The sequence below is a fragment of the Mercenaria mercenaria genome, chromosome 15 (assembly GCF_021730395.1).
Source record: "Mercenaria mercenaria strain notata chromosome 15, MADL_Memer_1, whole genome shotgun sequence".
Taxonomy (NCBI): Eukaryota; Metazoa; Mollusca; class Bivalvia; order Venerida; family Veneridae; genus Mercenaria; species Mercenaria mercenaria.
In genome coordinates this window covers 31,241,665-31,265,848 of record NC_069375.1, presented here as the reverse complement: position 1 = coordinate 31,265,848, position 24,184 = coordinate 31,241,665, and the positions used below count along the sequence as shown (strand labels likewise).

At 35.5% G+C, this 24,184-nt stretch overlaps 1 long non-coding RNA gene across 3 annotated transcripts in view; it reads left to right on the top strand.

The window, feature by feature from the left end:
• Positions 1-18,316, top strand: part of LOC123560858 (uncharacterized) — a 33,597-nt gene extending 15,281 nt beyond the window's left edge. For all 3 annotated transcript variants that reach the window (XR_006688288.2, XR_006688286.2, XR_006688285.2), the window contains exons 6-7: positions 13,954-14,037; positions 17,312-18,316. This is a non-coding gene — a long non-coding RNA (uncharacterized LOC123560858). The remainder of the gene's footprint in view (positions 1-13,953; positions 14,038-17,311) is intronic.
• Positions 18,317-24,184: the final 5,868 nt, after the last annotated feature.

Below are 24,184 nucleotides of genomic sequence, written 5' to 3'. Positions count from 1 at the left end.
GTTAAATTAATATCCCAAAATACAGTGGCAAGGTCTTTAAGTTAGATTTTTGTCCATGGCACAGTGGTATTGTCTATAGATTAAACTAAAGGTCTGATAGTCAAGTTAATATCCCAAAATACAGTGGCAAGGTCCTTAGGTTAGATTTATGTCCATGGTACAGTGATATGGTATATAGGTTAATCTAAAGGTCTGATGGTTAAATTGATATCACAAAACACAGTGGCAAGGTCAATAGGTTAGATTTATGTCCATGGTACAGTGGTATGGTCTATAGGTTAAACTAAAGGACTGATGGTTAACTTAATATCCCAAAATACAGTAGCAAGTTTTTTAGGTTAGATGTATGTCTATGGCATAGGTTAAACTTAAAGGTCTGATGGTTAAGTTAATATCCCAAAATACAGTGGCAAGGTCTTTAGGTTAGATTTATGTCCATAGTACAGTGGTATGGTCTATATTTATTTTGTTGGGTTTAACGTCGCACCGACACAATTTTAGGTCATATGGCGACTTTCCAGCTTTAATGGTGGAGGATGACCGGTGCCTCCGTGACTATTATCACGAGCGGCGGGTAGAACCGCTTCCGTAGGTATGGTCTATAGGTTAAACGAAAGAAGGTATGATGGTTAAATTGATATCCCAAAACACAGTGGCAAGGTCTATAGGTTAGATGTATGTCCATGACACAGTGGTATGGTCTATAGGTTACACTAAATGTCTGATGGTTAAGTTTATATCCCAAAATACAGTGGCAAGGTCTATAGGTTAGATTCATGTCCATGGTACAGTGGAATGGTTTATAGGTTAAACTAAACGGTCTGATGGTTAAATTGATCTCCCAAAACACAGCGGCAAGGTCTATAGGTTAGATTTATGTCCATGGCACAGTGGTATGGTCTATAGGTTACTCTAAATGTCTGATGGTTAAGTTAATATCCCAAAATACAGTGGCAAGGTCTTAAGGTTAGATTTATGTCCATGGTACAGTGGTATAGTCTACAGATTAAATTAAAGGTCTGAAGGTTAAGCTGATATCCCAAAATACAGTGGCAAAGTCCATATGTTAGATTTATGTCCATGGTAAAGTGGTATGGTCTATAGGTTACACTAAAGGTCTGATGATTAAATTGATATCACAAAACACAGTGCCAAGGTCTATATGTTAGATTTATGTCGATGGTACAGTGGTATCGTCTATAGATTAAACTAAATGTCTGATGGTTAAGCTGATATCCCAAAATACAGTGGCAAGGTCCTTAGGTTAGATGTATGTCCATGGTACAGTGGTATGGTCTATAGGTTAAACTAAAGGTCTGCTGGTTATATTGATATCCCAAAACACAGTGGCAAGGTCTATAGGTTAGATTTATGTCCATGGTACAATGGTATGGTCTATACGTTAAACTAAAGGTCTGATGGTTAACTTAATATCCCAAAATACAGAAGCAAGGTTTTTAAGTTAGATGTATCTCAATGGCAAAAGGTTAACCTAAAGGTCTGATGATTATGTTAATATCCCAAAATACAGTGGCAAGGTCTTTCGGTTAGATGTATGTCCATGGCACAGTGGTATAGTCTATAGATTAAACTAAAGGACCGATGGTTATTGAAAGTTAATATCCCAAAATACAGTGGCAAGGTCTTTAGATTAGATTTATGTCCATACTACAGTGGTATGGTTTATAGGTTAAACTAAAGGTCTGGTTGTTAAATTGATATCCCAAAACACCATGGCAAGGTCTATAGGTTAGATTTATGTCCTTGGTACAGTGATATGGTCTATACGTTAAAGTAAAGGTCTGATGGTTAAGTTAATATCCCAAAATACAGTGGCAAGGTCTTTAGGTTAGATTTATGTCCATGGCACAGTGGTAGTCTATAGATTAAACTAAAGGTCTCGGTTAAGGTAATATCCAAAAATACAGTGGCAAGGTCTTCAGGTTAGATTTATGTCCATGGTACAGTGGTATGGTCTATAGGTTAAACTAAATACCTGATGGTAAAATTGATATCCCAAAACACAGTAGCAGGGTCTTCGGGTTAGATTTATTCCATGGTAAAATAGTATGGTCTATAGGTTAAACTTAAGGTGTGAAGTTTAATATAATATCCCAAAATACAGTGGCAAGCTCTTTAGTTTAGATTTATGTCTGTGGCACAGTGGTATGATCTTTAGGTTAAACTAAATCTGATGGTTAATTTTATATCCCAAAATACAGTGGCAAGGTTTTTAAATTAGATTTATTTCCATGACACAATGGTATGGTCTGTAGGTTAAACTAAAGGTCTGATGGTTAAATTAATATCCCAAAATACAGTGGCAAAGTATTTAGGTTAGATTTATGTCCATGGCAAAAAAGTATGGCCTATAGGTTGAACTGATGTAAAAGACAGTGGCAGGGTCTTATGGTTAAACTAAAGGTCTGATGACTAAATCAATGGCATGGTCTTTAGAATAGTTGATATTAGAACACACTAGCATGATTTTTAGGTTAAAGTGATGTCCAGGAGACAGTGTACCCCATTTTGACCTTACATAACATGTATTACAGTCATTTGAACCATGTGTACTCATCTCGTACAATTTTAATCAATTCTTATTTTTCATTGATAGGAATACTATGTTAAAAGGTGCACATTTTTTTCTACTGCACAACTTAAGAACATACTTTTTTATGATTTTAAGTTTTTCTTTCTCAGACATTGCACTTTATTTCATTTTGTTAGATATGATAGCTTTACTATAACGATGATTAATGGAAAATTTGAAATTAAATAATAGAAAATACATATCTTTGACAAGTTTGGTCTTGAAAACAAAAAAAGCAACTAGAATACTAGTATACATGTTGCCTTTTTTGAGATTTTCCAAGTATATAGATGTTTATTACTATTAATACATTCATCAAATGTTTATTGCTTAAAATTTTATAGCATTTCTGCATACAGAGTGCAATATGTCACTTCAGTTCAAGGTCAAAGTCATAGGTGGGATGAAAGGTCAAGTAGGCATTATTCATTACATGCACTAATTTTATACCTGTTTAGAAATTCAGTGAAGTTGGTAAAGAAGTTTGCCAAAAAATTAGATGTGTCATGTAAGTTTCAGATCAAGGTCATATGGTGGAATCAAATTCTAGCTAGTCAGTACTTGATATATACACGGTTTCTTTTGCTTGTTTGAAAGATTTCAAAGAAGTTTGTGTTTTGAGTCAGGTTATTTTAAGTTCAATGTCATTATGGTGAGATCAAAGGTCAAATAGGCATTATGTATGCTCTTTACCTTTTTATCTGTTTGAAGGATTTCAAGAAAGTTGCCCAAATGAAATGATGCACGGAATACAACTTTTAGTCCAGTAAGGTCAATGTCATATGTTGAGATAAATGGTCAAGGCAGGCTAGTTAACATGCTGGCTTCAAATCTTTACCCTTGAATGTATTTTGAAATAACTTACTCAAATGTAGGCCATAAGACAATTTACAAAGTGTAGCTTTCAGTCATGTCAAGTCAAGGTCATACAGTACAATCAGAGGTCATGTAGACAGTATTTCCTGTCACAGATTAGCTTTTTACTATTTGAGGGACTTTGAAAGATAACCAAGCACTTGTAAGTGTTTAACAGTCATAACGATGCAGAATGCAGACTTGTTTAAGAAATTATTTCTTCCTATCATTTAAATGAAGCTATATGTGGAGATCTTATTATTTATGGAATATTAAAATATGTTGTTGGACTAGTTTCAGGAAGAAATCCATAAGGGAAAGATATAATCGTATTCCATTGAGGGATTGGTTTAGCTTAAATATACAATGTAGGTTTAGGGGGTATTTTTATGAAGAAAAAAAACAGTATAATGCAGTTTTAACATCTGTTTTACTATAGAGAAAATATTTGTGCAGGCCCATTTAAAAGCTGTTTGGCTACCATGCAAAATTCTAGTCTTTGGAAAGGGATGTTTAAAATAAAAAAATATTGTCATATATTCAAGTTAACTAATATCACCTTGATTTCCACTTTTCCTCAACTTTCTGTACAATTAATATAAGTTAACAAGTTGTGTACATGTAACAATATAAATTACGGAATGAATTATTACAAAAAAAACCCCACTTTTATAAGGACTGAAAGATAAGGTCAATCCCGATGCTTCTCAATCAACACATCTTTCCTCTTGTGCTACCCGGTGATGTATGTTGCATGCAGCCAGCTAGCCAGTGCTGAATCTCCCTGTCATTCCGTCGCTGTATATCCCATTTAACTGCTTCTCTCTTTCTTGTGCTACCCGGTGATGTATGTTGCATGCAGCCAGCTAGCCAGTGCTGATTCTCCCTGTCATTCCGATCGCTGTATATCCCATTTAACTGCTTCTCTCTTTCATTGTGCTACCAGGTGATGTATGTTGCATGCAGCCAGCTAGCCAGTGCTAATTCTCCCTGTCATTCTATTCACTGTATATTCCTTTCAGCTGCCCCTCTTTCATTGTGCTACCAGGCGATGTGTGTTACATGCAGCCAGCTAGCCAATGCTGATTCTCCCTATCATTCTATTCACTGTATATTCCATTCAGCTGTCCCTCTTTCATTGTGCTACCAGGTGATGTGTGTTACATGCAGCCAGCTAGCCAATGCTGATTCTCCCTATCATTCTATTCACTGTATATTCCATTCAGCTGCCCCCACCCCCTTTCATTGTGCTACCAGGTGATGTATGTTGCATGCAGCCAGCTAGCCAGTGCTAATTCTCCCTGTCATTCTATTCACTCTATATTCCATTCAGCTGCCCCTCTTTCATTGTGCTACCAGGCGATGTGTGTTACATGCAGCCAGCTAGCCAATGCTGATTCTCCCTATCATTCTATTCACTGTATATTCCATTCAGCTGCCCCTCTTTCATTGTGCTACCAGGTGATGTGTGTTACATGCAGCCAGCTAGCCAATGCTGATTCTCCCTATCATTCTATTTACTGTATATTCCATTCAGCTGCCCCTCTTTCACTGTGCTACCGGGTGATGTATGTTGCATGTAGCCAGCTAGCCAGTACTGATTCTCCCATTTACTTATATTCCAGTTACCTGCCTGTTGTTCTTTCTTCCTGATCTTTGTCTTTCAGTCTTTTGAAACATTTTCAATAACTTTTGTTTTAAGATAAAAATCATTTGGCTGTTATGGAAATGTGGGGCCTATTATGGTAATAGTGAAGTAGCATCTTTTATTGAAGAAAAGTTTGAGTATTATATATCTGCAATAAAACTGTTGTTCACTCATAATGAAAGTACGTGGTTAATAATCAAATATTAACTGATTATTCCCATTTTTATTTAATTTTATTTCAAGGAACGTTATTCAGAATAAAAAAGGACACATCCAATAGAAATAGCCATGTTCTAAGAATGAAGGTTACTTCAATATAACTTTTAAGTGGAAATTATTCCAAATCTAGTCCAGCAACTAATAGATATTTTCTTTACATTATTATTTACCCAATTCTTATCCAATTTTCGCTCGACATGTTCAAAATATTAATGGGCGTCATCTTGGTCTCTCTGAAGTATTTTCTCTTTTCGGTACTAATTCAAAATTATACTGAACGTATCTATATAAAAAAATTCAAGGCCAAGTTTGATAACTAGCCCGTTCAGACTGGTATCTCTAAAGTTATTTCCCTTGTCTAAGTAATGGGCTGATCAATAGCTAGACATCTTTTTCTTTAATCTCAATTATGGTATGTTAAACCTAGGTAAAGTAGCTCCAGAGCTATGACAAATGAATTACTTAAAATTGCAAAATTACGAAAATTAAAAGGGGGATACATTTAAATTAAATGTATATTGGATAGGAACACGATTCTTGGGCAATGAAGAAGCAGGTTATGTTTAAGGTTACAAAGTTAAGAACAAATTATCTAGACTGCTAAGTTAGAGATGTGTATAAAACCATTCACATCAATGTCTGAAAATATGTATACAAACTTGCATTTTGAAAGATTTTTTGCCATGTTTGTTAAATGCATTTTCTAACAAGTTACAGTTAAATAAATTTTGTTTTAGAATCTATGGAATAAATAATCAAGAAAAAATAATTGCAATGTCTGTTTCAGGAACTTCTTTGTTCTTCTTGAAATATGGTGGTAAAGTATTATGATGAAGTAAGCTATAGTAAGAAAAGGTCTTAATGGAAAAATATTAGGGAAAGCATAAGTACAAATTAGTTTTGTTTATTGCTGAAACCTCTTTTTCTTGTTGCCTAAATGTGATTTTATAAAATATGTACCAGTCAAATTCAGTATTAAATCAAATTAGTCCACTATCCATAGAGTTCAGCATTCAGTTACTTCAGACCACCATTCCTATATTTCAAGTTCCCTTAGTTAAGAGAGATGGAAATGGGGGATTGCAAGGATTTGTTTTTCAAGCCACTTTAAAGTTCAGTAATAATCTAGTTCAGCCACTATTTATAGATCCCAACATTAAGCCAGTTCAGACCACTATCCTTACAGTTTAATATTAAGTTAATTCAGACCATTTACCCTAGAGTTCAATATTAATTTAGTTCAGCCACTCTTTACAGCAAGTTCAGACAACTTTCCTTAGAGTTAATAATCAGTCCAAAATGAGACTGCGTAACAGATCCCTTAACTGTCAATCAAAACTACTATCGGTTCTATAGAGGGCTCCGGTCTCAATATGTCCGCAAGATAAAATCGTGTAGGAGCAACTGATCTTCAGTTCTGCGCCGGCAGTGTTTAGAAGGTTTTCCCTTAGTTATGAGAGATGGGAATGGGGGTTGCAAGGTTCCTTTTTCAGACCACTTTACCTAGAGTTCAGTATTGAGCTAGTTCAGACCACTTATCCCTAGAGTTGAGTATTAAGTCAGTTCAGATCATTTGCCCTAGAGTTCAATATTAATTTAGTTCAGCCACTCTTTAAAGATTTCAGTGTTAAGCAAGTTCAGACCACTTAGAGTTATGGTAATTCAATGAGTTCAAATTGAGACTGCATAACAGATCCCTTAACTGTCAATCAAGACTACTACCGGTTCTATCGAGGGCTCCGGTGTCAATATGTCCGCAAGATAAAATCGTGTGGGAACAACTGATCTACAATTCTGTGCCGGCAGATTTTAGAAAAAGGTTTTCCTTTAGTTAAGAGAGATAGGAATGGGGGATTGCAAGGTTCCTTTTTTCAGACCACTTTACCTAGAGTTCAGTATTGAACTAGTTCAGACCACTTATCCCTGGAGATGAGTATTAAATCAATTCAGACCACTATCTTAAAGTTCAGTATTAAGTCAGTTCAGACCATTAACCCTAGAGTTCAATACTACTTCAATTCTGCCACTCTCTGTAGATTTCGGTGTTAAACCAGTTCAGACAACTTTCCTTAGAGTTATAGTTATTCAGTCGGGCCAAATTGAGACTGCATAACAGATCCCTTAACTGTCAATCAAGACTACTATCGGTTCTATCGAGGGCTCCGGTGTCAATATGTCCGCAAGATAAAATCGTGTGGGAGCAACTGATCTACAATTCTGTGCCGGCAGATTTTAGAAAAAGGTTTTCCCTTAGTTAAGAGAGATAGGAATGGGGGAGTGCAAGGTTCCTTTTTTCAGACCACTTTACCTAGAGTTCAGTATTGAACTAGTTGAGACCACTTATCCCTGGAGTTGAGTATTAAGTCAATTCAGACCACTATCCTTAAAGTTCAGTATTAAGTCAGTTCAGACCATTAACCCTAGAGTTCAATATTAATTTAGTTCAGCCACTCTTTAAAGCAAGTTCAGACAACTTTCCTTAGAGTTAATAATCAGTCCAAAATGAGACTGCGTAACAGATCCCTTAACTGTCAATCAAAACTACTATCGGTTCTATCGAGGGCTCCGGTCTCAATATGTCCGCAAGATAAAATCGTGTAGGAGCAACTGATCTTCAATTCTGCGCCGGCAGTGTTTAGAAGGTTTTCCCTTAGTTATGAGAGATGGGAATGGGGGTTGCAAGGTTCCTTTTTCAGACCACTTTACCTAGAGTTCAGTATTGAGCTAGTTCAGACCACTTATCCCTAGAGTTGAGTATCAAGTCAGTTCAGATCATTAACCCTAGAGTTCAATATTAATTTAGTTCAGCCACTCTTTAAAGCAAGTTCAGACAACTTTCCTTAGAGTTAATAATCAGTCCAAAATGAGACTGCGTAACAGATCCCTTAACTGTCAATCAAAACTACTATCGGTTCTATCAAGGGCTCCGGTGTCAATATGTCCGCAAGATAAAATCGCGTGGGAGCAACTGATCTACAATTCTGTGCCGGCAGATTTTAGAAAAAGGTTTTCCTTTAGTTAAGAGAGATAGGAATGGGGGATTGCAAGGTTCCTCTTTTCAGACCACTTTACCTAGAGTTCAATATTGAACTAGTTCAGACCACTTATCCCTGGAGATGAGTATTAAGTCAATTCAGACCACTATCTTAAAGTTCAGTATTAAGTCAGTTCAGACCATTAACCCTAGAGTTCAATACTAATTCAATTCTGCCACTCTCTGTAGATTTCGGTGTTAAGCCAGTTCAGACAACTTTCCTTAGAGTTATAGTTATTCAGTCGGGCCAAATTGAGACTGCATAACAGATCCCTTAACTGTCAATCAAGACTACTATCGGTTCTATCGAGGGCTCCGGTGTCAATATGTCCGCAAGATAAAATTGTGTGGGAACAACTGATCTACAATTCTGTGCCGGCAGATTTTAGAAAAAGGTTTTCCCTTAATTAAGAGAGATAGGAATGGGGGAGTGCAAGGTTCTTTTTTCAGACCACTTTACCTAGAGTTCAGTATTGAACTAGTTGAGACCACTTATCCCTGGAGTTGAGTATTAAGTCAATTCAGACCACTATCCTTAAAGTTCAGTATTAAGTCAGTTCAGACCATTAACCCTAGAGTTCAATATTAATTTAGTTCAGCCACTCTTTAAAGCAAGTTCAGACAACTTTCCTTAGAGTTAATAATCAGTCCAAAATGAGACTGCGTAACAGATCCCTTAACTGTCAATCAAAACTACTATCGGTTCTATCAAGGGCTCCGGTGTCAATATGTCCGCAAGTTAAAATCGCGTGGGAGCAACTGATCTACAATTCTGTGCCGGCAGATTTTAGAAAAAGGTTTTCCCTTAGTTAAGAGAGATAGGAATGGGGGATTGCAAAGTTCCTCTTTTCAGACCACTTTACCTAGAGTTCAGTATTGAACTAGTTCAGACCACTTATCCCTGGAGATGAGTATTAAGTCAATTCAGACCACTATCTTAAAGTTCAGTATTAAGTCAGTTCAGACCATTAACCCTAGAGTTCAATACTAATTCAATTCTGCCACTCTCTGTAGATTTCGGTGTTAAGCCAGTTCAGACAACTTTCCTTAGAGTTATAGTTATTCAGTCGGGCCAAATTGAGACTGCATAACAGATCCCTTAACTGTCAATCAAGACTACTATCGGTTCTATCGAGGGCTCCGGTGTCAATATGTCCGCAAGATAAAATCGCGTGGGAGCAACTGATCTACAATTCTGTGCCGGCAGTTTTTAGAAAAAGGTTTTCCCTTAGTTAAGAGAGATAGGAATGGGGGAGTGCAAGGTTCTTTTTTCAGACCACTTTACCTAGAGTTCAGTATTGAACTAGTTGAGACCACCTATCCCTGGAGTTGAATATTAAGTCAATTCAGACCACTATCTTTTAAGTTCAGTATTAAGTCAGTTCAGACCATTAACCATAGAGTTCAATACTAATTCAATTCTGCCACCCTCTGTAGATTTCGGTGTTAAGGCAGTTCAAACCACTTTCCTAAGAGTTATGGTAATTCAGTCAGTCAAAATTGAGACTGCATAACAGGTCCCTGAACTGAAAGGTTTTCCCTTAGTTAAGAGAGAAAGGAATGGGGGATTGCAAGGTTCCTTTTTCAGACCACTTTACCTAGAGTTCAGTATTGAACTAGTTCAGACCACTTATCCCTAGAGTTGAGTTAGGAATTGGAAATTGCAAGGTTCCTTTTTCAGACCACTTTACCTTACAATTCTGTGCCGGCAGTGTTTAGAAGAAGGTTTTCCCTTAGTTGGGATGGGAATGGGGAATTGAGAGATTTTTTTCAGACCATTTTAGAGTTCAGTATTGAGCTAGTTCAGACCACTTATCCATGTAGTACTGTACTATTCCTTAGTTCAGTCAATTTGTAAAGATTTCAGTGTTAAGCCAGTTCAGACCACTTTCCTTATATTATTAGCTCATCTGATTTTTTGAAAAAAAATGATGAGTTATTGTTATCACTTGAGCGGTTGTCGGCGTCGGCGTCGGCGTCGGCGTCGGCGTCGGCGTTGCCTGGTTAAGTTTTATGTTTAGGTCACCTTTTCTCCTAAACTATCAAAGCTATTGCTTTGAAACTTGGAATACTTGTTCACCATCATAAGCTGACCCTGTATAGCAAGAAACATAACTCCATCTTGCTTTTTGCAAGATTTATGGCCCCTTTTGTTCTTAGAAAATATCAGATTTCTTGGTTAAGTTTTATGTTTAGGTCAACTTTTCTCCTAAACTATCAAAGCTATTGCTTTGAAACTTGGAATACTTGTTCACCATCATAAGCAGACCCTGTACATCAAGAAACATAACTCCATCTTGCTTTTTGCAAGATTTATTGCCCCTTTTGGACTTAGAAAATCAGTTTTCTTGGTTAAGTTTTATGTTTTGGTCAGCTTTTATCCTAAACTATCAAAGCTATTGCTTTAAAACTTGCAACACTTGTTCACCATCATAAGTTGACCCTGTACAGCAAGAAACATAACTCCATCCTGCTTTTTGCAAGATTTATGGCCCCTTTTGGACTTAGAAAATATCAGATTTCTTGGTTAAGTTTTTTGTTTAGGTCAACTTTTTCTCTTAAACTATCAAAGCTATTGCTTTGAAACTTGCAACACTTGTTGACCATCATAAGCTGACCCTGTACAGCAAGCAACATAACTCCATCCTGCTTTTTGCAATAATTATTGCCCTTTTTGGACTTAGAAAATAATTTTCTTGGTTGAGTATTATGTTTAAGTCAACTTTTCTCATAAACTATCAAAGCTATTGCTTTAAAACTTGCAACAGTTTTTCACCATCATAAGTGGACACTGAACATCAAGAAACATAACTCTAACCTGCTTTTTGCAAGAATGATGGCCCTTTTTAGACTTAGAAAATCATGGGTAGGACAATATTTCTATTACACAAAAAAAATCAGATGAGCGTCAGCACCCGCAAGGCGGTGCTCTTGTATTTCCTTAGAGTTATGGAAATTCAATCAGTCCAAATTGAAACTGCATGACAGATCCCTTAACTGTCAATCAAGACTACTATCTGTTAAATCAAGGAGTCCAGTGACAACATGTCCAAAAACGGAGTCGTGTGGGAGTAGCCGATCTACAATTCAGTGTCTGCAGTGTTTAGAACACGGGGTTTCCTTAGTTAAGAGGGATGAGAATGGGGGATTGAAAGGATTTGTTTTTCAGACCATTTTACCTAGAGTTCAGTATTAAGCCAATTCAGACCACCTATCCCTAGAGTTCAGTATTGTCAGTTCAGACCATTAACCTTAGAATTCAATATTAATTCAATTCAGTCACTTTTTATATATATTCAGATCACTATCCTTAAAATTATAATAATTCAACCAGTTCAGATTTAGACAGCATAATAGACCTCTTAACTGTCAACCAAAACTGCTATCAGTGTAACGTGTTGGAGTAACTGATCTACAATTCTGCACAGGCAGTGTTAAGATGAAGGTTTTTGCTTAGTATAAAGAGATAAGATTGTGATAATTTATTTTTCTTCTAGGTTCTGTCTTGTTAATGACACTATATTTTCTTTGAAGTAGTGTCTAACAAGTAATATGGGTAGACTTTAACCAGGAATATACCTGCCAAATTGGGTCAGTGGATAAGGTTAAGGTTGTTAAAGGAACAGGATGCTGCTGTTAAAACAGAGTTGTGGCTCTTGAAAACACAATGTTTCAGCTACAAAATCCTCTGGTTTGACAATGGACAAGAGTGCTGTATTTGAAACTACTTATCACTACTTTTAAGCATGTTACTGGAAACAATTTTTGTTAGGCCTAATTAGGTCACTGGTCAAATCAAGGAACAATCTCAACTTTTCAGACACCAAATTTTCTACATAAATATGGCTAGGATGATTGGCTTTTATGTTATTTTGGAAAAGTTAAAATCTGAATCATACTGAATCAAAACTAATTCACCTGGTCAAATTATAAAAGTTTTGTTAATACGATAGAAGAGACATTTACCACATATAACCTTTAGAAAGTTAAGATCAAGAAAAAAACTGAATCATCTGGGGTAAAAAACTAGGTCAAAGGGTTATATGGTAGAAAGAAGGTCAAAATGTTTACCTTACCCTAAAATATTGGAATGTATATGACCTTAAGGTCAAGTTCAAGACTGGGCCACCTAACGGTTAAACCATAGAAAATGCTTGTTAACGCTCCACTTTTGTTCAGATTCCCTGGCAAGTTTCTTTCCAAGACCAAGATAGAAAAGCATTTTTTGTTCTGCAAGCTCACTTCAACTGACATTATCTTACCAAATAATTTTAGAAATTATTTTTGATTGTCAAAATCCGAAAGTACATGTTTTTTTTTAAATTCAGGTTTGATAAATGTATTAGAAAATACTTATTAGGGCCATACTATTTTTTTGTATACTCAAGATGTTTTGCAAGTAGTACGAAATGTGCAGTAGGTGTTGTTACAATTTTTAGTAACTATTCATTTAACAAAGCCACTACTTTAAGTCAAGTGTAAGTCTTTTCAACAATGTATTTTTGTAAACTACACGTTTACTGTATATTAAAGTTTAAGTTACTATTTCAAGGTAAAACTTGTGTCATAATTTAAAATAAATAAATAAATTTGATGTAAATTAAACCCAATAAAGTATCAAAATTACTATGTTAAGGATCTTTTTTTCATAAAGATTTAAGTTTGAGTGAGCAGAGTTGCATTTTTTACAGCTACCAAGGCCTTACAGATCTCATTACTGTTAATCAAGACTACTATCGGTTCCATCGAGGATTCCGGTGTCAATATGTCCGCAAGTTGGAGTCGTGTGGGACTGACTGATCTACGATTCTGCGCCGGCAGTGTTAGATAAAGGTTGTTCCTTAGTTAAGAGAGATGGGAATCAGAGATTGTGAGGATTTACATTTCTTTCAGGTCCACGCTCTGCCAGTTACAACTGACTATATGTCCCGTCCATACATACAGTCGGCAGGACTTTTTTCAGCGTCAAGACCTGTCTAGGACAACCTCTGTTTGAGGTAGGCAGGGTTTCTTCTTTTTCAGATTCAGGGCCTGCCAAATACAGACACTGTATGTTCACATCCAACTGAACATACAAATGGCAGAATCTTGTAGGTTTCAAGGCCTGACAGATCCCTAACTGTTGATCAAGACTTATATCGTGACCATCGAGGGCTCCGGTGATAATATGTCCGCAAGATGGAATCGTGTGGGGGTAACTGTTCTACAATTCTGCGCCGGCGGGTTGCTAGATGACTGTTGTTCCTTTGTTGCGAGAGATGGGAATCGGGGATTGTGAGGATTTATTTCTTCTTCAGGCACATGCCCTGCCTATGACGACTAATGTGTATTTTTATTTTGGGCGGAATATGCATTGGGCAGGATTTCTATTTCTTTCAGGTCCACGCCCTGCCAGGAGCAGTGAAAGACAGGATTTTTCTCCTTTTTTTTCAGATTTCATGCGAATGTTTGCCTCCATTACCTGGACAGGCAATGTTACACATTTATTTCTTGTAAGCACACTACAACTCACTTCTGTAGCATTGAACTCTAGCCTTATTAAAGCAAACATTTTTAGCATAAACATATTTGGGCTCCTCTTTCTTTTTTAGTTCCTTTTTTCAGGCTGACTATTCCCATGGAAATGTGGAATTGTGCCAGCCGTTATGACGTTTTCTACTCCTAATCAAATACCTCAATCTTTCATTAGTAAGTATTTTGCATGCAGTATGTCCTCTTCAAGCTAGGTACAGCTTAATACAATTATGTGCCAGTTAAGTTAATTTTCAGGTATTTAACATTTGGCCTGCTAAATTCATTCAATTTGAGCATTACCACTTATTATTCAAAGGGGTGTTCACAGAAAATTTACTGACAACAGCGAACAGTGCAGACCATTATCAGTCTGTACAGACGTGCAGGCTGGTCTTAGTCTGCACTGGTTTCAAAAGCAGAATCACTGGCCGCCATCAGGCTAACGGTTAAACTTTCCTAAAGAAGTCAAAATTGAGAACATTGCGATAGGTATGTCTGGAAACTGTTAACTGTTCATCTGTAGAATAATACAAACTTGAAATATACCTCTTTGCGTCATATTTAAGTGTCATTCATTTACAGAGCTTTGTCGAAACAAAATTCACCAATTTTCGTTCTAGTTATGCAGTTTTCTACTGATGTCTGTAAAACATCAGAAATTTCAAAATTTCTTTTTTTTATGCCCCCGAAGGGAGGCATATTATTTTTCAACTGTCCGTCCGTTAGTTCGTTCGTTCGTCACAATGTTAACTTTTTGCATGAAGGCACTTTACTCGCGAACCACTGCACCCAGGACCTTCAGACTTCACATGCTGATAGTACTTATAGAGTACACGACCCCTACTGACTTTGGGGTAACCAGGTCAAAGGTCAAGGTCACCAGGTCAAAAGTCAAGGCGCTGCGGGGGCATTTGTCACCATTAGTGACAGCTCTTGTTTGAAACTATATAGAAGATATTTGTTTGTTTTAGTGCAAGATCGAAATATATTTCACCGAGTGAACACTATAAAGCAATATTTTCACGAGTGCAGCAGCCACGAGTGAAAATGTAAATTATGGTGTTCACGAGTGGAATATATTTCGATCTTACACTGAAACAAACACATTTCTATTTATTTTATGCATTTTAATGGTTTTAATCAAAATATATTCAGTTTGCCCGCGCAACGTCATGTGCATCGCATCGTAACGTGATAATGTCGTGATGTCTTTGTAGAAAAACTATAAATAGTTAACCTGGGGTCTTCCTCCACCATTAAAGCTGGAAAGTCGCCATATGATCTATCATGTGTCGGTGCGACGTTAAATCCAAAAAAAAAAAAAATAGTTATATTGCGTTTTCTGATTTCTTTGACATTTTTAGCTCGACTATTCGAAGAATAGTCTAGCTATTCTACTCACCCTGGCGTCGGCGCCGGCGTCGGCGTCACACCTTGGTTAAGGTTTTGCATGCAAGTACATACAGCTATCATTTAAAGGCATATAGCTTTGAAACTTATTTATTCTTTTTCTAGGTCAATTACCAACCTCACTGGGTCAAGTTCCATAACTCTAACATGTATTTTGAGCAAATTATGCCCCCTTTTGGACTTAGAAAATTCTGGTTAAAGTTTTACATGCAAGTTACTATCTCCAAAACTAATGCAGACATTGAATTGAAACTTCACATGTGTCTTCGGGGTTATAAAACTAGTTGATAGCACCAAGTCCCATAACTCTGACATGTATTTTGGTCAAATTATGCCCCCTTTTGGACTTAGAAAATCCTGGTTAAAGTTTTGCGTGCAAGTACATACAGCTATCACTAAAAGGCATATAGATTTGAAACTTATTTTTTCTTTTTCTAGATCAATAACCTACCTCACTGGGCCAAGTCCCATAACTCTGACATGTATTTTGGGCAAATTATGCCCCCTTTTGGACTTAGAAAATCCTGGTTAAAGTTTTACATGCAAGTAACTATCTCCAAAACTACTGCAGATATTAAATTGAAACTTCAGGTGTGTCTTCGGGGTTATAAAACTAGTTGATAGCACCAAGTCCCATAACTCTGACATGTATTTTGGGCAAATTATGCCCCATTTTGGACTTAGAAAATCCTGGTTAAAGTTTTGCGTGCAAGTACATACAGCTATCATTTAAAGGCATATAGCTTTGAAACTTATTTATTCTTTTCCTAGGTCAATTACCAACCTCACTGGGTCAAGTTCCATAACTCTTAACATGTATTTTGAGCAAATTATGCCCCCTTTTGGACTTAGACAATTCTGGTTAAAGTTTTACATGCAAGTTACTATCCCCAAAACTAATGCAGATATTGAATTGAAACTTAACATGTTTCTTCGGGGTTATAAAACTAGTTGATAACATCAAGTCCCATAACTCTGATATGTATTTTGGTCAAATTATGTCCCCTTTCGAACTTAAAACACTTTTGATATTTAACATTTTGGGTAATAATTTCCTGCTTCTGTGACAATATTTCGAATAGTCGAGCTTGGCCGTCTTACGGACAGCTCTTGTATTATGATAAAATGTAATTATTTATGATCCTTTTATTATTTCTATACATCTTTACATTTACTGAGGAATATTTTGCAACGAATTTCCTATCATTTATAATTCACATCATTTCACATTCAAATGTAGTTCGGTACCAGTGAAAAATGAAAATATTTTCACTGTTTAAAACAGTGAAAATATCAATTTTATTTCACAGATAAATTTCAGTAATTCAAAGAAGAGTATAAAATAAAAACTTATTATGTAAGCTAAAGATACTGTATTATCTTCATACTGGGTTAGATTTGTGAATGCTATTTAAAGATTTTGAATTAGTGTTTATAAAAAATATTGGAAATACACGCAAGTCTATAGGAAACATTTATTTTGGCACTTAAATTGTATTATGTAGCCTGATAAAAGAACAAAGTAAACATGCATGTATCTCAGGGTTAGAAAAGAAAGCAAACTATTTCATTACTTGCTCAGATGATAATTTCGTATTTCTTAATATGTATCATGCTGGACACGGCTGAGTCTGTCTTTGCAAGGTCTGCACTGTTCACAATTCTGTCCGTATATTTTTGTTATGCAGCCTGAACAGTCAATGGTACTGTCCAAATTGAAAGATGGACAAGTTCATTATAAAAAATTAGCAGGCAAAGGGGTAATACATAATTATTATAAAAAGCATTATTTGTAATTTCGCTCAAATTTCAGTTTTATAAAACTTTGGCTGTATTAGTCTAAACATGTTCATTTACCACCTCGAAATGATTGTATTTAAATATATAATAGAATATTGATTATGTGATAGAATTGAATATGTGATAGAATATTGAATACGTGATAGAATATTGATTAATATGCTGTTTCATCAAAATTTGATAAATGCTTTATACAAAATTATTTTGAACTATTGTCAATTTTCTAATTTTATTTCAGGTAAAGATGTTATTGCAAAAATGGTGCTGAATTAAAAACTCGGTTTAAAATGAAAGGAGAGAACCTAAAATGCTGAAAATTTCAGTTATACAGGAAATTTTAAACCAGTTATACAAAATCTTAGGATAAAATAGATGGAAAAGTTATTTTTGATTGAAAAAGTGAACATGAATAATGCTGAAATTCCAAAATGCCTGGAAATTCTAAACTCATTTTACTGAGTCCAGACTATGGAGACATAATGTAAACCAGACAAAATTTTGATAAACGTCTTACAAACATAAATGAGAGAAGTGTGATTTGTGTTGCATGAACATTTACCTGTCTTAACTTGCTTTTTACCTAATCTTAAAGTTGCAACATTCTAGTTACTGAAAATTTATTCTTTTAGAATTCGTATAAATCTTTTAATAATGAAAAAGAAATGTCTTACGCCCAGCGGCTATTCTTAAGCTCACTTAGTATGTATTATATTTTAGTTTTATAAAAACAAAGTCCTTAAATATCTTATTTCTATATACTGAGATATGTATATGTACTGTCTGCAATAGAAATGATGTATGTTGCAAATTGTTTTTACTTAACAATTCATGTATTTATCATCTCTTACAGCTCTTTCTACTTTTTATGTTGATTATGTTTACCTTTGTTATTCATAGTCGGTTGTAAAACTCATAAGAGCTTATGTTTATATGTTGCTGTCTTGCCGACTCAAAATAAATCTTATCTTATCTTACCAATTCAGAAACAGTACCTCAACTGATTAACATATACAGTTTTGTATTTTATAGACGAAAAACACTTAAAATTGTTTTAGCTTCTAATGAAAATAGTTTGACACCAGTGACATTAGGATTTTTTTAAAGATTTAGCGGTATACTTTCTTTTCAATATTTGTTGGCAAAGAAAGGACTTTTTTACATAGAAAGGACAACTTTAGTTATTATTCCATTCTTTCATGTATTGTATCGATAAGTTACATTTTAATAAATTAAATCAAATATTTTTATTCTTCTTCCATTTTTAGCTCAACCATACAGAGCATATGGAGAGCTATCCTACTCCCTAATATGCAACCATTCAACTCCAGATCTTAATAGCTATCCTTTCATTTACCACATAATAGATGCTTTATATTTGAAAATAGTTCATCTTCGCCCACATCATATGACACAAGGACCATAATTGGCACTACTTTTCATATATGTAATACAAACTTTTACATAGAATTTCAGGTTCCAGGTGCTCACTTGTGTTGAAATAATGCCCAGAGAGGCCTCTGGGGTGGCGGGGAGGTGGGGGGGGGGGGGGGGGGGGGGGGAGTCTTCCACCAAGTTAATAAGAGCTTGAAAGTCGCCATATAACCTATAACTGTGTCATTGGGACATTAACCTCCCCCGTCCTCCCCCACCCCCAACAAAGTAAGAAGAAATTTCAGGTTAAACTTTTAATGCACTTTCACTCTATCTCTGTTGACATTTAAGTACAGGATATTACATGTCTTTGCAAACTAAATTAAACAAGTTGAATAAAATAAGAAAATGAGAGGCTCTTGTGAGAACTTATCAATTTTATTCAACCAGTTTAATAAATTCAGTGTGGAAAGACACTAGTGTCACATGTTAGCGTTTTCTTCTAAAACATAAAACTCTTCTTTCTTTACCTATTTCATACACTGGCGTAATACCAAAATTATGTAATGTAAATGCAATAATGTAATTGATTAAGGCTAGAAATAGTTTCTCATCATAGGGTCTGTAAAGAGTTTACAGATGCACTTGGCATTTTTCTAGGATTAAGCTATTTCATTTTTTAAAGTTCACTTAGATCTACTTGTGTTCTTAATTTAACCTTAACCCTGCTAAATTTCTATAATGAACTTGTCCATCTTTCAATTTTGACAGTACCATTAACTGTTAAAAGCGATGCTTACCAAAATGATACTGATTGAATGGCGAACAGTGCAGATCATGATCAGACTGTACGGATATGCAGGCTGATTATATCTACACTGGTCGCAAAGGCAGAATCAGTCGTGTCCAGCATGATAAGGATTAGAAACTTTACAAACGAAATGATTTTGCCCCTCAACAAAATTGTGTTACAGCATATTGATCAATCACTACAGAAAAAATTCAAGTTTCCTTGGATACACCCTTTTCGGCTATCCAGCGTCAAAAATCAGACTGTTTTCTCTGACAGCTGTTACTAAGTATCTAAATTATCTATTTAAAAATTTTCCAATGAAGTTTTATTAATATTTGCACAACACTGTCATTTATGACTGAAAGTACTTTACATCTAACCAGTGTCAAACACTTTATTGAAAATATTTACAAATGAAAATGTAGTACAAAATCAATTTTATCATTTAATTTCATATTTAGAACTAAAAAAAATACATAGCTTCAGGTGCCCAAGTAATGAAGTTTCTTACTTTTAAATTTTGTAATATATCAAAATGTACATATTAAACTGGTAAATTAAACCCTTTTCCTTTGATATGAAAACTACTGTATTTTAAGTCTAAAAGCTATATACATGATATACATTGAAATAAACTAAAAATATGCAAATAGATTTTGCTTTTTGTAAGGCCAATGGAATGAAATCGACCCCCACCCCCGGGAAGCCTTCATGGATAGGAAAATGGGGCCCAAAACTAAAACAAAAAGTTTTATGACTTAAAATGTGAAATAGAATAGGTCAAAAAGCGGAGACAATGGTTTTGCCATTCGTGCAGCTCGATTTTATTTGATAATTTTAAGTGCATTTTTTTTCTTTTCTTGGTATCAGTATTTTCGTATCACTTTAATTCCTTTGATGACATCATCATTTCATTAACAGGGACTGGAATCTAGATTTTGGCTAAAAATGATCATATAATTCTCGTGTGTTACAATATTATAGTGTGTCAATAACTTTCAAAGACACCTTAAGCAACATATCTTAAAATGTTCTTATAATTCATTTTATAATTTCATTAAATGTTTAAATGATAAAATTAAGTACAGTCATCTATTATCATGGTATCACTAATTATTATCAAGGAAAAACTACAGTATAGAATTTGAATGTTAGCATGTCCAAATGGAAGCAAAGTGTGAGAATTTACAACAACAATTATGCCACAATGTGTTTGTATATTCATTTCTCTGGAGATTTACATTAAGTTATCTAATACTAAATTGATTAATTAATGCCAATGTAATGAATAAATCACTGCATGATCATACTATAAAATATTGTGTTAAAATGATGTCATGACATGAAATGTTTGTAGCCATACACAATCGATTTTAACCCTTATCATGTTGGACATGGCTCATTCTGCTTTTGCGACTAGTGTAGATCATGATCAGCCTGCACATCCTTGCAGTCTGATTAAGATCTGCACTTTTCGCCATTCAGTCAATATTCCTTTTAAGGGATATAGTTTTGGCGTCGTCCGTCCGTCTTTCCATCCGTCCGTCCGGAGCCATATCTATGAAGCGGTTTGGAATATTTAAAAGAATCTTCATATACATGATCACCACGATAGGGAAATGCGGCCTTTCAAGTTTCAGTCAGATTGCCTAAGTAACACCAGAGTTATGGCCCTTAGTAATTTTAAGTGTAAACTATATAGGGTACTATAATAATTGCAATTTCTCCTTCATAACTTGTGACATATTTCACCAAGAAGTATGAAACTTGAACTTAATTTAGATCACCACAATGTGGAAGTGCACACTCAATTTAGTCAGGATCATTTTAGTAACTTTAGCTATTGCGATTCAATTGTTTAAAAAAAAATCCACATATTTGTACATAAGAAACTAACTAAATGGCAGAATTTCCTAAATAGACTTCTTTCATATTTTTCCATGAACATTTATTATCCACAAATGAAGTTGTGTACCCACACCTGGTCAACCCCAACTGCGCTGGTCACTAAAGAATTCACTTCATCACATGCAGGGTAAAAAACAAAAACAATGTTTTAGAAGGACTATTCAAAGAATGGGTAGAGCTATTGGACTCACCCATTTGTCGGTGTTGGCGTCTGTGTCTGCATCCCGATTTTTTTTAGTTTTTGTATGCAAGCTCCATGGTATTTCAGTAACCACTTGTGGGAATATATTGAAACTTCACATATTTATGCACTGTGAAGAACTGACTGACATTGCACAAGTTCCATAACTTCGTTTTGCTTTTTACAAAATTGTGTCCCTTTTTCGACTTAGCAATCTTTAGTTAAGTTTTTGTATATAAACTGGTATTTCAGTACTCTTTAATGGGAATGGACTTTATCCACCATGTGCGGATCCAGCCAATTTTCTCAGAGGTGGGGCCCGACCGAACCCTTTCTATGACAAACATGTGTCTTAATACACTAATAATTTTGTGTGTTTTGTGGATGTAGCCGTTTACAAGTACAGGGTTGTCAATAAGGTTTTGTTAAACAGGCTGATATAGAAAAGTAACCGACCTGCTAGGGGGTAGGGAGCATCCCCATCCCCTCCTGAAAATTTCGAAATTCAGCACTTCATTTCCTGTATTCTGGGGAATTTTAGGAGCATTTAAACACATTACACCTTTTGCACTGGAATTTTATATATAATATACCCCTTATTTTCACATGTTTATGAGTTCACCTGTTAAATTAGGGAAAAATAATAAAATTAGGTTTTCTAGCTTAAAAGTAATTTTTTTAGATAATTAAAATAAATATGAATTACATCGGGGTCATAATATTGTAGTAGAAGCCACATACACTCTGAATGCGCTCCTAATATTGTCTTTTCGAAAAAACATTTTCTTTACTTGTTCTCTTCTTTCCTTTTTTAGGATTTTCATCCCCGACCCACATCCCTCTCTGGAGCCGCGCATGTCCACTGTGATGATCTGACATGTATTATACAGGATCCATAACTCTGGTTTGCATTTTTTCAGAACTATGTATCTTTTTTGACTTACATGTATGCTCATTCAACTGATTAGGCTGTTGAATAGTCGATGTTTGATGTGCTGTGATATGGCCCTCTACTGAAGTTGGAATTATTACAGCGAAATCAGTGGTCCAGTGGTAACACTGTTTGACTTCGAAGCCAGGGGTTGTGAGTTCGAGCCCCTGCTCCTCTAACTAAAAATTACTTACGTTGGGATAAGGGTCCCGTGTATGGGTGCTTTACACCTGGCACGCTAAAGAACCAAGGAAGCTCATGGAACTGGAGCGTCTTCTGTATCTTGCACTATCCTCCGACTAACATTACTAACAGTCTTCTGGAGGAGTCGCCCTTAGGGGTTACCGGTGGCGACTAAAAATATGCTTACATACACACAATTGGAATTATTTCTTTTCCTTTAAAAGTAGACAGTATCATGCAGATTTGGAAGCAGTTCACTTAGATTTGAAAATTGTGGGTTAATAAGTAGTACCCTAATTTATATTATTTTCACAGTCGTTCACAGCAACTAGTAGTTAGATTTTACAATTATTTTTTGAAGAAATATATCCTTAACTAACAAGTGAAATGTACAGTTGGAACTCTGTCTTGTATCTATCCGAGAGAGTATACATTAAACTTAAGTCTGCTGGCGGCAAGTGATTCTGCCTTTGCCACCAGTGCAGACCAAGATCATGGTCTGCACTGTTCACTGGTCGGTCAGAAATCAGTGAATATCTTTTGGAATATTACTAGTAAATGGTATTGCCCATATTGAATGATGGACCAGTCCATTATAGAAATTTAGCAGGACAAAGGTTAAAGGATTAAGTTGTACATGTGCATATTTGTTATTGGATTCAATCCATTACACTTGCATCTTGCAAAATGGAATTTATTATTTTGTAATAAAATAGTTGCCATATTTTAACAGCCACAAAGTACTCCAAGATTTTGTATTTGTGAGCTTCAGTCAGTTCTTTTGACTGATTTTACCTGCAAATGCAAAAATTCAGAACAAGAATGGTTTTAATTACAGAATAATGATCTTAATTTCTGCATATCATAAGCAATCCCAATTAAATTCAGCATAAATGTAATTTTAGTAGCATAAATGAAATCTGTAAATTCTAAAAGATATGTTAATTTATAGAGGTCCTGAGTTCAATTCCCGGTCTGAGCAGAAGTATTTTCAATCGGTTACATTTGGCGTCCAACGTGTAGCATATACAAGTCTATATACCAATTCATAAACTTGTATATGCTACACGTTGGACGCCAAATGTAACATATTATACCAATTCATAGACTTGTATATGCTACACGTTGGACGCCAAATGTAACCGATTGAAAATACTTCTGCTCAGACCGGGAATTGAACTCAGGACCTCTCACACCTAAGGCAGACACTCCACCACGTTGCTGTAAAAGCTAGTTCAATAGCAAGGAAGTATAAGTTCACCCTCATACTCTTCCCTACTACACCCAGTGCTATTATTTTCAAACCTGCCATTAGAATAATTAAAATGAGTATAATAAGGCCGTCTAAAAAGACAGCTATATCCACCGCCGCTGTTATGGATGGATAGTGAAAGGGTTTATAGTATTGGGTAGAAGCATTGACATTGTTAAGTATATTTTATAGCCAATGTATGACGACATCAATGAATTTGAAAATCCTTCAAGGGATTTAGGTGATACAGAGCGGACACAAAATGGAGGCTCAAACTTTGACAATGAGTTGTGACCTTGAACCGACATGGCTGACTCATGAGTTCTGCACATCGTCTTGATGAGGTGATCATTTGACCAAAGTTTCATGAAAATCCTTCAAGGGGTTTAGGAGATACAGAGCTCAAACCTTTGATCTCGAGTTGTGACCTTGACCTTGAGCCGACATGGCTGACTCGTGAGTTCTGCATATCCACTTGATGAGGTGATCATT